Source organism: Cololabis saira, chromosome 13 (genome assembly GCF_033807715.1).
Source record: "Cololabis saira isolate AMF1-May2022 chromosome 13, fColSai1.1, whole genome shotgun sequence".
Taxonomy (NCBI): Eukaryota; Metazoa; Chordata; class Actinopteri; order Beloniformes; family Belonidae; genus Cololabis; species Cololabis saira.
This window is the reverse complement of record NC_084599.1, coordinates 3,508,248-3,521,102: the sequence shown is the minus strand read 5'-3', so window position 1 is coordinate 3,521,102 and position 12,855 is coordinate 3,508,248. Positions and strand designations below refer to the sequence as shown.

Sequence of the window (12,855 nt, the reverse complement as noted above, 5' to 3'; positions counted from 1 at the left end):
AGGTAACATCAGCTTACATTAAGTTAGTTTTACATTTCTTTCCAAGCAGTCGGCCCAGGTTCGGTTCCTGGCTATCGTGACTGTGAACGTCTTTATATCTTTCCAAACTTAACAGACGGCCTTCTAATGGCCCGCGTGCTGAATAACAGAAGAGTGGTTCTTCATGATCACACCTCCTAATAAACTGCCTTACACTGCCTTACAAGGTAAAGTCTACCTTCAATACTTAAATACTTTCTTGTTGATGTCACCAGAGTTTCATGCTAATCTAAACTGACAAGTGTAATGTTTGATCAATTGTGTCATTTACATGATGAATTTAAATAAAAAATTCAATTCAATTCAATTCAATTTTATTTATATAGCGTCTAATACAACAGAGTTGTCTCTAGATGCTTTCCAGAGACCCATACCCAGAACATGACCAAAAGACCTACCAAAGAACGTGTTAGTCAGTTCTTCAAAGTGTCAGTTCTTCTCTTCAAACATATAAGTTCATCAGTGGACTCTGAAGTTGAAAACCAGCTCATCTTGGATGAATTGGAGCAATCCAGGATTTCCTTTGTGCATGTGCCATCAAGTACTTTCTCTGACAAAACATTAAAGGAGCATGAGGCTCCTTTTAAGAAATGTGACTCTCTAGCGCCACCCTTCAACACGACGGCCGCCGGGGGTACTGCAGCCAACAGCGAAGCCGGCACGGGAGAACGGGGAGAACGTGCATGCAGCGTCATGTGACGTGACATCTGCATGACAGCAAGGGAAATTCGGCCTCCTAATTGCAGCACATTTTGCAGCACACAGCCTGTTCAAGGCAACGGAGAGATACACTAGAGGAAACATTCTTTTGGGTTTGGAACGCTTCATCTGACATTATTACTAGAAAACTTAAAACGTATACAAATTTTTTTCATAAATCCTGCCTCAATCCTGCCTCATGCTCCTTTAAACAAAAGTGTCCAGAAAGTGGAAGTACATCAGTTATCCTTCCTTTAAATATTTGATTGAATCAGAAACATTAGTCAACAAAATGTAGTAATACAACCCCTTTAAGAGAGCATAACGTGTTTTCCTGAAGGTCTAGTGGGCAGGATTTGCTGCTTTCACTACCATGGCCCAGGTTCAATTTCCATTCAGTGTAGAAATATGATCAGTTTCTTCTTCTATTGTATATTTTTGTGCTTCTGTCTGATTGTTGCGTTGGCTGCCTAACCTCTTCGTAATTATGACCAATTCAACTGTGCCCATGTCTTCATCAAACTGGACATCATTTCAGCAGTTGAATGTCCACCTGTTCTTGAAGAAAATATGTAAGTAATTAGATTTAAAAAAACAAATACCGTTAGTTTTGTTGGTTGATGACAACACATGTCTAACTGAATATACCTGCAAACATGCAGCTTATACAACAAGAAGTTGATGTATAAGCTAAGGGACAAATGGTGGTAAGTAGCTTGTGATATTGAAGAAACCATCATCAAAGAGTTACTCTCCCTGACATGACTGCTCACCTTCTCATGTGACTGGAAAACTGTGACGTCTCATTCAGCTGTTTCAGGTACTTTCCTGCAGCGTTGTTGGTATAGCAGTCAACATGGCTGCTTGCCAAGCAGTTGACCTGGGTTTGATTCCCAGCCAATGCAAGAAACATGAGGTCTTCATAAGTGTAATGCTTTTTGTTGGGGAAGAATATGTTTTGGACAAACAGACTTTGTGTATGTGTACATGGCTTCAAACCTTTTTGGGAAATGAGTCCTAATTGTTGACTTGACAGGCATTAAATTAGACATATAGTCTCACGCATATATGTGCAAGAAGACAGGTAACATATATCTTTATGTGGCGGCACGTTCACTATTATTTAAGTTTGGGATCTTTAGATCTTTTTCTGTTTACTGACAACACCACCTTTGATTAGGGCCCAAGGACCCGTACTAAAGGTCAATTATCACCTCTACATAAGGACACGAAGGTTCCTTCACTCAGGGAGGGAGATAGGGGACAGAGTTCAATAATACAAACAATATTTTATTATTTAAAAAAGGCACATTGGTTGGGGCAATATAACAAAAAAGGAGCCCAATTAAAGAAAGGGGAAAGGGTTTACGGACTACGCCTTACCTGACCTCTTGGCATGAAAGAGAAGCAAGATGTAGGTTTTCAGCATTCACACATGATGCCAATGTTGGTCTTCAGGTAAAGCATTGTACTACAGTCTTGAAACTTTGTTACTTGGAGGAGAAAAAACACAAATTGCATAAATCTCTGACTCAGACTACTGTTTCTGATTCAAACAAACACACATTTATTTCAGCCAAATGTTCAAGAATGTGACAAGTTGTTGGGGCCGAGTGGTTAAGGCAATGGACTAGAAATCCATTGGGGATTCCCTGCGCAGGTTCAAATCCTGTCAACAACGGTTAATGTTTGAACATGCAAGAAGACTTACAGTTGCAAGTAACAACTTGGGAAAAAAATTGGCAACGCTCCACAATTGTGCGTGTCATGCTAAATCCACTCAGGATTCTAATGGTTGCCTTACCGGAGGACAGAAATGGCCTTTACTGGGAGTGTGCTGCCTCTAAGGCATTCTTTTGTTTCTTATTTATTTGTCTCTTAAATAATTAGTTGGTATTCATTACAGTTTGAAATGATGTATTACAGTAATCTGCTATAAGTTTAACTTGTTTAAAAGAACGATTTATTTTGGTATTTGGTCACTGATGACATCACGTCCTGTTAGGCACTTCCTGTTCTTGAGAAAATGGTGGCAGACATGTGGTGCATGCTCTGAATATAATCTGCGTCCGTCTGCTAGGAAACATCATAGAGGCAATGCTGTAAGTTCCTATATTTAATGTTTAGGATGTTAAAAAACATAAATAGCAATGCTTTGTTAAAAGATTTCATTTGATGAACGGTTAAAAAAGGAAGTTTTATTTACATTTACTTTCATGTTAAAAAACATTTTAATTTCTACTTAAAGTGCATAGAGTGATGTAAATTCATGTTTAAATTCATGTACAATGCAATATTTACTTAAAAACAGAATATTTTGTATTGTTTTATTCACAGTTTTCACCACGATGTTAATGAAGAAGTGTGACAGTAAACGCTCAACCTTACTACGACTCTGTCTTCATTAGCAATGGTTTAACTTGGTGTTTAGTCGGAGTTTCAACACACTGAACGAGAACACTACAGTGAAAAGGCACCATTTGATGTTTAAGTGGAGTCAAGATGGAAGCAAACAACAAGTCGTCTGTATCCAGTTCTAGGAGCAGCAAGTCATCGGCATCAAGTGTGGCCCGCGCCAGAGCTAAAGCCGAAGCTGCCAAGGTGAGAGCATCATATGCTAACCAAGAAGCTAAACTGAAAATGGAAAAGGCTGCCAGAGAAGCAGAAAGGATAACAAGAGATGCTCAAAATCAGTTGGAAGTAACTAGGATAGACACAGAGTTGGAAGTGCTAATGCTACATCGAGAAGCAGATGCAGCCATGGTGGAGGCACAGGTGTGGGAAGATGCTGCAGAAGTACATGCCCTAATGGAAAATGGAAAATCCGAATCAGAAAAGGTTAGAATACAACGCACCAGCGAATATGTTCAAACTCAGATTGACCTTCAAAATCAATCTCCCTCCCCACAGTCACCGGATCCACCTGTCAAACCTCCAGTACCTGCACAATCACATGACAGCTTCAAGACATGGCAACCAACTGTGAACATTACAGAATCAAACCTACCTGAGCCAACCAGAGTTGAGGCAAAATCTGAAGTCAAAAAGAAAGATTCTCCCATAAACTTACACGCTCAGTACCACACTCCCCAAAGTAAACCTCCAGCTATCACACCATCTCTCCCAGAATCCTTGGCACAGTACTTGGCACGACGAGATCTTGTTACATCAGGACTGTACCAATTCAATGATAAGCCAGAGAATTTTCGTGCATGGCAGTCCTCATTCACCAATGCAGCAGCTGAAGCCTGGGAGAGACTACATGATTGCTATGCTGCCCCTGAAATAATTGAACAGTCACTGTTTCAGCGGTTGGACAGTTTTCCTAAGATTTCAGCCAAGGATCACACCAAGTTGCGTGAACTTGAAGATCTGCTTATGGAGATACAAGGCGCCAAGGAGGATGGAGACCTTACAGGTTTGTCATATCTCGACACCTCCCGTGGAATTGGACCAATTGTGGACAAGCTCCCATATGGGCTTCAGGAGAAGTGGGTGTCGTCTGGGTCATGGTACAAAGAAGACAACCATGACCGCTTCCCTCCCTTTGACTATTTTTGTGCTTTTGTGTGCAATGAGGCAAAGAAACAAAATGACCCTAGCTTCTTTCATCAAAGCAACAACACGGCCCTTGCAAAACCAGATAAATTCACTGTGAAGAACTTTAATACCAACAAACCCATCACAGTACACATAACAGATGTCTCTATGACCAAGACCGACCCTAACAAGAACTGCCCACTACACAACAAACCGCATCCGCTTACAAAATGCAGGACATTCAGAAACAAACTCCTCGATGACAGAAAGGCCTTCCTGAAAGAGAAAGGAATATGTTTCAAGTGTTGTGGTTCGACCTCCCACTTTGCCAAAGACTGCAAATTTTCTGTGAAGTGCTCTGAATGTGACAACCTCCTGTGTAATTTATTTGGTGATGTGGGGACTGTCGTGTCCTTCACGTGTGATGGTGAACTTGTTGTTGAAGTCACTTTTCCTCATATGTTGGACTTCACTGCATCCCCAGTGAGTGTCGCCATTGGATAAAACCTCAGAAATGTGCGTGCACCAGAATTAATGTGTGGGTGAAGGACTACAACTTGATCGTGATCATGCAGATTTGAACAATTCCAGGTACATATCAAAGTGTTCTGTTGCAGCTAAAGTTAGTCTGGTTGGTGAACTCGTGAGGATGGATAAAACTAAACTGAACGTTCATTATGACCCTGATGTGAGTTGAACACATAACCTTCTGATCTCGAGTCAGATGCGCTACCATTGCGCCACAGAGCCTTTGCTGACATTTCTGAGGTTGTTTAATGAACACAAATCTAATCATAGAGGGCAAAAAGTATTTAGTCAGACCGCCAGTTGTGCAAGTTCTCCCACTTAACAAGATAGGAGAGGCCTGTCATTTACATCACAGATATATTTCAACTATGAGAAACAAAATGAAAAAAAATTAAAAAATCAGAAAATCACATTGGCTGATTTTTAAAGAATGTATTTGCAAATTATAGTTGAAAATAAGTATTTGATCAATAACTAAAGTTAATCTCAATAATTTGTTAAACACCCTTTGTTGGCAATGACAGAGGTCAGATGTTTTCTGTAAGTCTTCACAAGGTTTTCTACGCTGTTGCTGGTATTTTGGTCCGTTCCTCCATGATCTCCTCTAGAGCAGTGATTGGTCCGTTCCTCCATGATCTCCTCTAGAGCAGTGATTGGTCCGTTCCCTCCATGATCTCCTCTAGAGCAGTGATTGGTCCGTTCCTCCATGATCTCCTCTAGAGCAGTGATTGGTCCGTTCCTCCATGCAGATCTCCTCTAGAGCAGTGATTGGTCCGTTCCTCCATACAGATCTCCTCTAGAGCAGTGATGTTTTGGGGCTGTCACTGGGCAACACGGACGTTCAACTCCCTCCAAAGATTTTCTATGGGGTTGAGATCTGGAGACTGGCTAGGCCACTCCAGGACCTTGAAATGTTTCTTATGAAGCCACTCCTTCGTTGCCATGGCGATGTGTTTGGATCATTGTCATGCTGAAAGACCCAGCCACGTTTCATCTTCAATGTCCTGCTGATGGAAGGAGGTTCCCATTAATTCTTTCCCTACACGGATCAGTCGTCCTGTCCAGTCGACCCCTGTGCTTCACAGTAGGTATGGTGTCCTTTGGATGCAAGTCGGCTTTCTTTCTCCTCCAAAACACATATAACATTCTCCTAATCCTCTTCTGCATCATCCAAATGCTCTCTAGTAAACTTCAGACCTGGACATGTCCTGTCTTCAGGGGGAACGTCTGGCCCTGCAGGATCTGAGTCCCTGATCGTAGTGTGTTACTGATGGTTCCTTTGTTACTCTGGTCTCAGCTCTCTGCAGGTCCTTCACTAGTTCCCCGTGTGGTTATGGGATCTTTACTCACCATTCTTGGGATCATTTTTACCCCACGAGGTGAGATCTTGCATGGAGCCCCAGATGGAGGGAGATTATCAGTAGTGTCAGTCTTGGGCATTGCTCCCTCTACCAACCCCGGGAGGCTGCACTGAGCTCAGGTCTCCTCCTTAACCTGAGGATGATAATTCTTTATCACTGACACATACAGGACTGTCTCGGAAAATTAGAATATTGAGATAAAGTTCTTTATTTTCTGTAATGCAATTAAAAAAACAAAAATGTCATACATTCTGGATTCATTACAAATCAACTGAAATATTGCAAGCGTTTTATTATTTTAATATCGCTGATTATGGCTTACAGTTTAAGATTAAGATTCCCAGAATATTCAAATTTTTTGAGATAGGATATTTGAGTTTTCTTAAGCTGTAAGCTTAAGAAAATGCAATTCTGTAATTGCATTACAGAAAATCACAATATTCTAATATTCTGAGACAGTCCTGTATATCCTCATTTTTCAAATGTTTTTATGTAAAGCACTTTAAATTGTACATGGAATGTCTATTACAAATAAACCCCCTCGCTTTATAAACTTATTAAATTCCTTTTGTTTAAAAGTCATCTTTATTTCTTCCTGGCAGGTGATCCTGCAGATGTGAATAATTATTGGTCCATGTCAAAGTTAACAATGAAACATACAATCTTTGAAATCTGAAACTTTCTAAGAGAACTGGTCACCAGTTTGGCCAGTATGGGGATTGAACCCATGACCTTGGCGTTATTAGCACCACGCTCTGACCTTCTGAGCTAACCGGCCTTCTTTTGACGTGGTTCTTTTTTGTATCTATCTAGGTATGTGTATGTAGTGATCCAGGCCTTGTTTACAAAACCTTGAGTTACATGCACTGATACTTCAGTTGTTCTAAAATAGGACCATAATGCAACACCTGATTTATTCTTCTGCTTAAAACTGGCTCAATAATGAATGAAATAGATTATTTATCAAATTGAATCTTCAAAACGAATTGATCAAAACGGGGCACCACCTGATGTAATCAGGAAAACGATAACTAAACAGCAACATCAGTGTCAAACTAAGTTATTCTTCAGAATAATAGTGAAGGGGAGGGAGTCCGAGCACAGACCTTTGTAACCAGCAGGTGTGTGTGTGTGTGTGTGTGTGTGTGTGTGTGTGTGTGTGTGTGTGTGTGTGTGTGTGTGTGTGTGTGTGTGTGTGTGTGTGTGTAACTATGTGTGTGTGTGTGTGTGTGTGTGTGTGTGTGTGTGTGTGTGTGTGTGTGTGTGTGTGTGTGTGTGTGTGTGTGTGTGTGTCAGTATGTGTGTGTGTGTGTGTGTGTGTGTGTGTGTGTGTGTGTGTGTGTGTGTGTGTGTGTGTGTGTGTGCGAGATAACGTCACGTGGATCTACCATACATGTGATGGGCTGAGACAAAGGAAAAGATGGCTGACCAAGTCACGTGGTGACTGGGTCGTGCTGTTTAACTACGGGGAAGGTTTCTCTACCCCGGTCTCTCTATCGTCCCATGCAGCAGGACCTCTGCCACCTGGTCAAAAACAATCATCTAAAAGTGTCTGTAATGTGAGCTTTCATCAGTGTTTCAGAGTTAACCATGGACAACCAGACAGTTGGAGGACAATATGTGATTTGTATTTTCTAGTTTTACACAATTATAGATGATCACAAATTGGCTATTTCAGAAGTGTCAATTTTTTAGGAATTGGTGCAGTTGGAAGCCAACTACCTGGTGATGATGTCACCTACTCTCGTCCACTTGGCTTTATGAGAGCATTTAGCAGGAAAACCACAACTGCCTATTGTGTGTGGAAGAGTCATTTTTATCTTATTGACCATTGTTCATATGTATGTCATGCACATCCAAAACAGGTTCACTCCCCGTCGGGGAATCTAACCCCGGTCTTCTGTGTAACAGGCAGAGATTCTGTCCACTACTAGTCAGTTTATCTGTAGTGATTAATATGTTTTAGATTGGGCCGAGTGATACAGCACTAGGTGCTGTGTTGATGTTCTAAAATCCTACGCTGTTGAGCGGACATTGAAGTACACTGGAACTTAGCAGAAGTTGTCTCCGTGTTTATCCTACTCACCACCCCAAAAAGGTTTAATTTAATAAGGTAAGGCTTAACTCTACACCAGACTTACATAAGTAAAGGTTCAGACCTCAAAACGGGACTTCAAAACGGGACTTGTTTCTTCTGAGTGGAGGAAGATTCTGGTCCGCGCGGTCGCGGTCGGATGCGCGTTAATAGGCAACACAATAGATTAATATTAATAACCCAATATCGCGATACACTTTGTCACCTCCACGACACGTATTGTGACATTTTTGTATCGCGAAATTTCGTGGCACGATATATTGTTCGCACCCAAAGCGAACAATATATGTATGCAGCACGGTGGCTTAGTGGTTAGCACTGTTGCCTCACAGCAAGAAGGTCCCCGGTTCGACTCCCAGGCCCGGCAGGGGCCTTTCTGTGTGGAGTTTGCATGTTCTCCCCGTGCTTGCGTGGGTTTTCTCCGGGTACTCCGGCTTCCTCCCACAGTCCAAAAACATGCATATTTAGGTTAATCGGTGATTCTAAATTGCCTGTAGGTGTGAGCGTGAGTGTGATTGTGAGCATGGTTTGTGTGTCTATATGTGGCCCTGCGATGGACTGGTGACCTGTCCAGGGTGTAACCCCTGCCTCTCACCTAAAATAAGCTGGGATCCAGCAGACCCCCGTGACCCCGCAAGGGATAAAGCGGGTAAGATAATGAATGAATGAATGAACCCAAAGCGAGAATCATACTACTAGACCAACGAGCCACCAAACACATATCCGGCAAACAAAAAATCACGGTCACATCATACCTGTCTAGATGGTTTTTTATAACATTAAGGGGGAATAGAAATAGAAACTGAATGATGATCAATAACCTGTTGCACAGTTTCTGTAGTTTAGTGGCTATCGTGTTTGTCTCACACGAATAAGGTCCCTTCTCTGGTTCTACCAGGCTGAACTTCTGGATCAGCATTGGGTCTTATGCAGAAATGAATTTCGTTGCAGTTCCACAACTGACCAAAATCCAGTCATTCCCCATTTACCTAAACTGTAAAATGTCCAACTTTACAGGAAAAAAAGAAACATATTAGAGAGATTTTTTACAGGATTTTTCTCGTCATGCCCGCCTTTTTCAAAACATGTCAGTCACTAGCTCCACCACCAGACCCCACTAGCTCCACCACCAGATCCCAGCAGCATCACCACCAGACCCCAGGAGCTTCCACCACCAGACCCCACTAGCTCCACCACCAGACCCCACTAGCTCCACCACCAGACCCCAGGAGCTTCCACCACCAGACCCCACTAGCTCCACCACCAGACCCCAGCAGCATCACCACCAGACCCCACTAGCTGCACCACCAGACCCCAGGAGCTTCCACCACCAGACCCCAGCAGCATCACCACCACACCTCAGGAGCTTCCACCACCAGACCCCAACAACAACTCAACAACCTCAACAACCCGGCTCACCTGGAGCCACCCAAAGAACCGGCTCACCGTCCGAACCAGTGGACCCGCTTTTAAGCCCCCTACCCCCCTCCCCCCCACTGTGTGGCGGAGTCACATCCTGGTTATACAGCAGAGTGGCGCAGCGGGAGCGTGCTGGGCCCATAACCCAGAGGTTGATGGATCGAAACCATCCTCTGCTACTTAAGACTTCCTCTCATGTGAGAGATTAACTGAGATCTATCCAGAGCTTTTTGCAAACAAGAAAGTGGATGTATGATCTATGAACATACTGCACTGACTGTTGATGAAAATGCATTGCATCAAAATGAGGATGAAAATATGTCTCTAACTGATAAAGTAAAACCAACCATTTTAAAATAAAGACTCTAAATTGTCTTGTTCTGAAGATTCACACACACACACACACACACACACACACACACACACACACACACACACTCTCTCTTAATGCTACATGTGATGGGCTGAGACAAAGGAAAAGATGGCTGACAGGGTCACGTGGTGACTGGGTCACGTGCTGTTTAACTACGGGGAAGGTTTCTCTACCCCGGTCTCTCTATCGTCCCATGCAGCAGGACCTCTGCCACCTGGTCAAAAACAATCATCTAAAAGTGTCTGTAATGTGAGGTTTCATCAGTGTTTCAGAGTAAACCTGGACACCCAGACAGTTGGAGGACAATATGTGATTTGTATTTTCTAGTTTTACACAATTATAGATGCTCACAAATTGGCTATTTCAGAAGTGTTAATTTTTTAGGAGTTGGTGCAGTTGGAAGCCAACTACCTGGTGATGATGTCACCTACTCTCGTCCACTTGGCTTTATGAGAGCATTTAGCAGGAAAACCACAACTGCCTATTGTGTGTGGAAGAGTCATTTTTATCTTATTGTCCATTGTTCATATGTATGTCATGCACATCCAAAACAGGTTCATTCCCCGTTGGAGAATCTAACCCCGGTCTTGTGTGTAACAGGCAGAGATTCTGTCCACTATACTAACGATGACATGTGTTTAGTTTTGTTAGAGAAAGTACTCAATGACACATATACAAAGGAAATCCTGGATTGCTCCGAATGCTCCAAGATGAGTGATTTTCAACTTCAGAGTGTAGAGTTCACCTTCTGGATAGCAGATGGAGGCGCTGTGGCTTAGTTGGTCAAAGCGCCTGTCTAATGAACAGGAGATCCTGGGTTCAAATCCCAACAGAGCCTCTAAACTCAAATGGCTTGAGATGCCTGAAAGATCACATATCTCTCACTGCTGGTTCTGGCAGTATTTCTCCCATGCTTGCTTAATTATAGCAGAGTACTTTGTCAAAAGTACTCTTGCTCTTAAGCCGGGAATACACTGTGCGATATTTTAAATCGTATGAGACTGCCCCATCTCACACTGCACGACTAGATCGCGGAGTTCAAAAGTTTAGAGCCCACGATCTATGTTCTCACGTTGTACGAGCCGATGCTCGGATGCGACCCGTGTGCTCAGACTATACGATCATAATCCTCCCGTCGGACCTCTGTGTACTGTGATGAAGCAGCTTGGCCCCCTGCAGGGGCAGGTTGCCCAGTCCTACCTCCTGCAGGGCTTTGAACTAGGACCCAACACCTTTGGGGTAGCTTCAGCTTCCTACCCCCCGTGCAGATCCCGACACCTCGGAAGTTGGTTCAAACAGACTTGAATCACGAAAGCACCCTATGGGGTGATTTGGAGGTCTGTGACAGTCATGCCAAATGTCTGATAATGACATTTGGCCCGATTCACATCCGACTGTAAATTACTTTTTGTCTCTCGCCTGATTCGTGTATTCCTGCATCTTGTTGTATAAGAATCTGATTACAACATCACTCGAGGTCAGCATTTCTACCAGACCTCTGGTCTGTGTAGACGTGCTCACCGCCGGCTCAATAAAACCTCATAAAAAACCACAAAGCGGACTTCTGAACTGGTTTGATAAATTCCACAACAATTTGGTGCTTGTGACCCGGATAACAATAGACTTTCGATGGGAACTCCTTTTTCCAGACCAACGACACAACCAGCGACTTCTATCTAAATTAAATCAGGTAAGGGATCCATTTAAAAAATCCCAAATTATTGTTTCTGGGCTGTTGTCGAAAGTCTGTGAACTGGAGTGCCAGAGAAAGTTGACGTTATCCTGAAATTTAGGTAAGTCCGCTGTGTGGTTGTGAAGGTTAATTTTATTATTTTGTGTTATTGGGAAGGTTATTGTAGAGATGTTTTTTAGGAATGCTGGCAATTTCATAACACTTGAATTTGATTGTGTTGTGAGAATGTTCTGCTTCTCCTGCCTTAAGAATCTGACTCGCTCTTCTAAAAAAAAAAGGTTTAATATCTCGGGTAACATTAAAGAGAGAAATGGCGCCATGGTTGGTCTGAGTACCAATAAAAAGATAGTCCAGGGGGACTATTCTTATGCATGCAGGACGTGGGGTCCGTAAGTGTTGGAACACTGATATATTTGTGAGAAATAGACATACTGTATGTAGAGGAACTGTTTTATTTTATAAGTGGGGATGACACGCTCTCCCAAAATGAGGTATATTTCATTTCTGCAAGAATCGACTTGCTCTTCTTGCACCAACAGGAATGATTTGTATGCTCTGTCAAGTGAAGTTTTTCAGTTCTTTAAATACATGTATGGTAATCACGGTACCGATAGTTTTTATTTGTTAGTTTTGTTTGTTACTTAGTTAGTATTAAATTGTTAAAATAACTAAAAAGCACTTTAAACTCCCTCAGATTTTTGGAGGGATGAAAGTAGACGCCGTAATGCAGAATCCCAAATAGCTTCGCTTACTGATCTAAATAAAAAGCTGATGGCTCTACTACAAGGATTTAAAAACACAACGCAGACGAAAAAGAAATTAGAGAACCAGTTAAATGATAAAATCAAAACCTTTATCCGGTGAAACTGATTAAAGAATCAAATGACGATGACACTTCTGATGACGACTGGATTTTACAAAAATCCAAGATCTGTTGCCTACAAAATTTGGAGCCAAATAATGGTAAGAGATTTTAAATTAATAAACAAAATGGCTAGAGGAAACAGCGGTTAAACTAACTTTGCCACATGATTTGAAAAGTAAAGTACTTGATGCGCAAAGTACTTGATGCTTGTAGAATTCCCTTTTAATCCCACAGCTGTTGCCA

At 42.2% G+C, this 12,855-nt stretch overlaps 3 non-coding genes across 3 annotated transcripts; 1 reads left to right on the top strand and 2 right to left on the bottom strand.

Annotated features, from left to right (window-relative positions):
- Positions 1-4,956: 4,956 nt before the first annotated feature.
- On the bottom strand, positions 4,957-5,028 carry trnas-cga (transfer RNA serine (anticodon CGA)). The gene has a single exon. It is a non-coding gene; the product is annotated as a tRNA-Ser (tRNA).
- A 1,843-nt stretch (positions 5,029-6,871) lies between these two features.
- trnai-aau (transfer RNA isoleucine (anticodon AAU)) lies at positions 6,872-6,945 on the bottom strand. The gene has a single exon. It is a non-coding gene; the product is annotated as a tRNA-Ile (tRNA).
- A 3,873-nt stretch (positions 6,946-10,818) lies between these two features.
- On the top strand, positions 10,819-10,892 carry trnai-aau (transfer RNA isoleucine (anticodon AAU)). The gene has a single exon. It is a non-coding gene; the product is annotated as a tRNA-Ile (tRNA).
- The last annotated feature ends 1,963 nt before the right edge of the window (positions 10,893-12,855 follow it).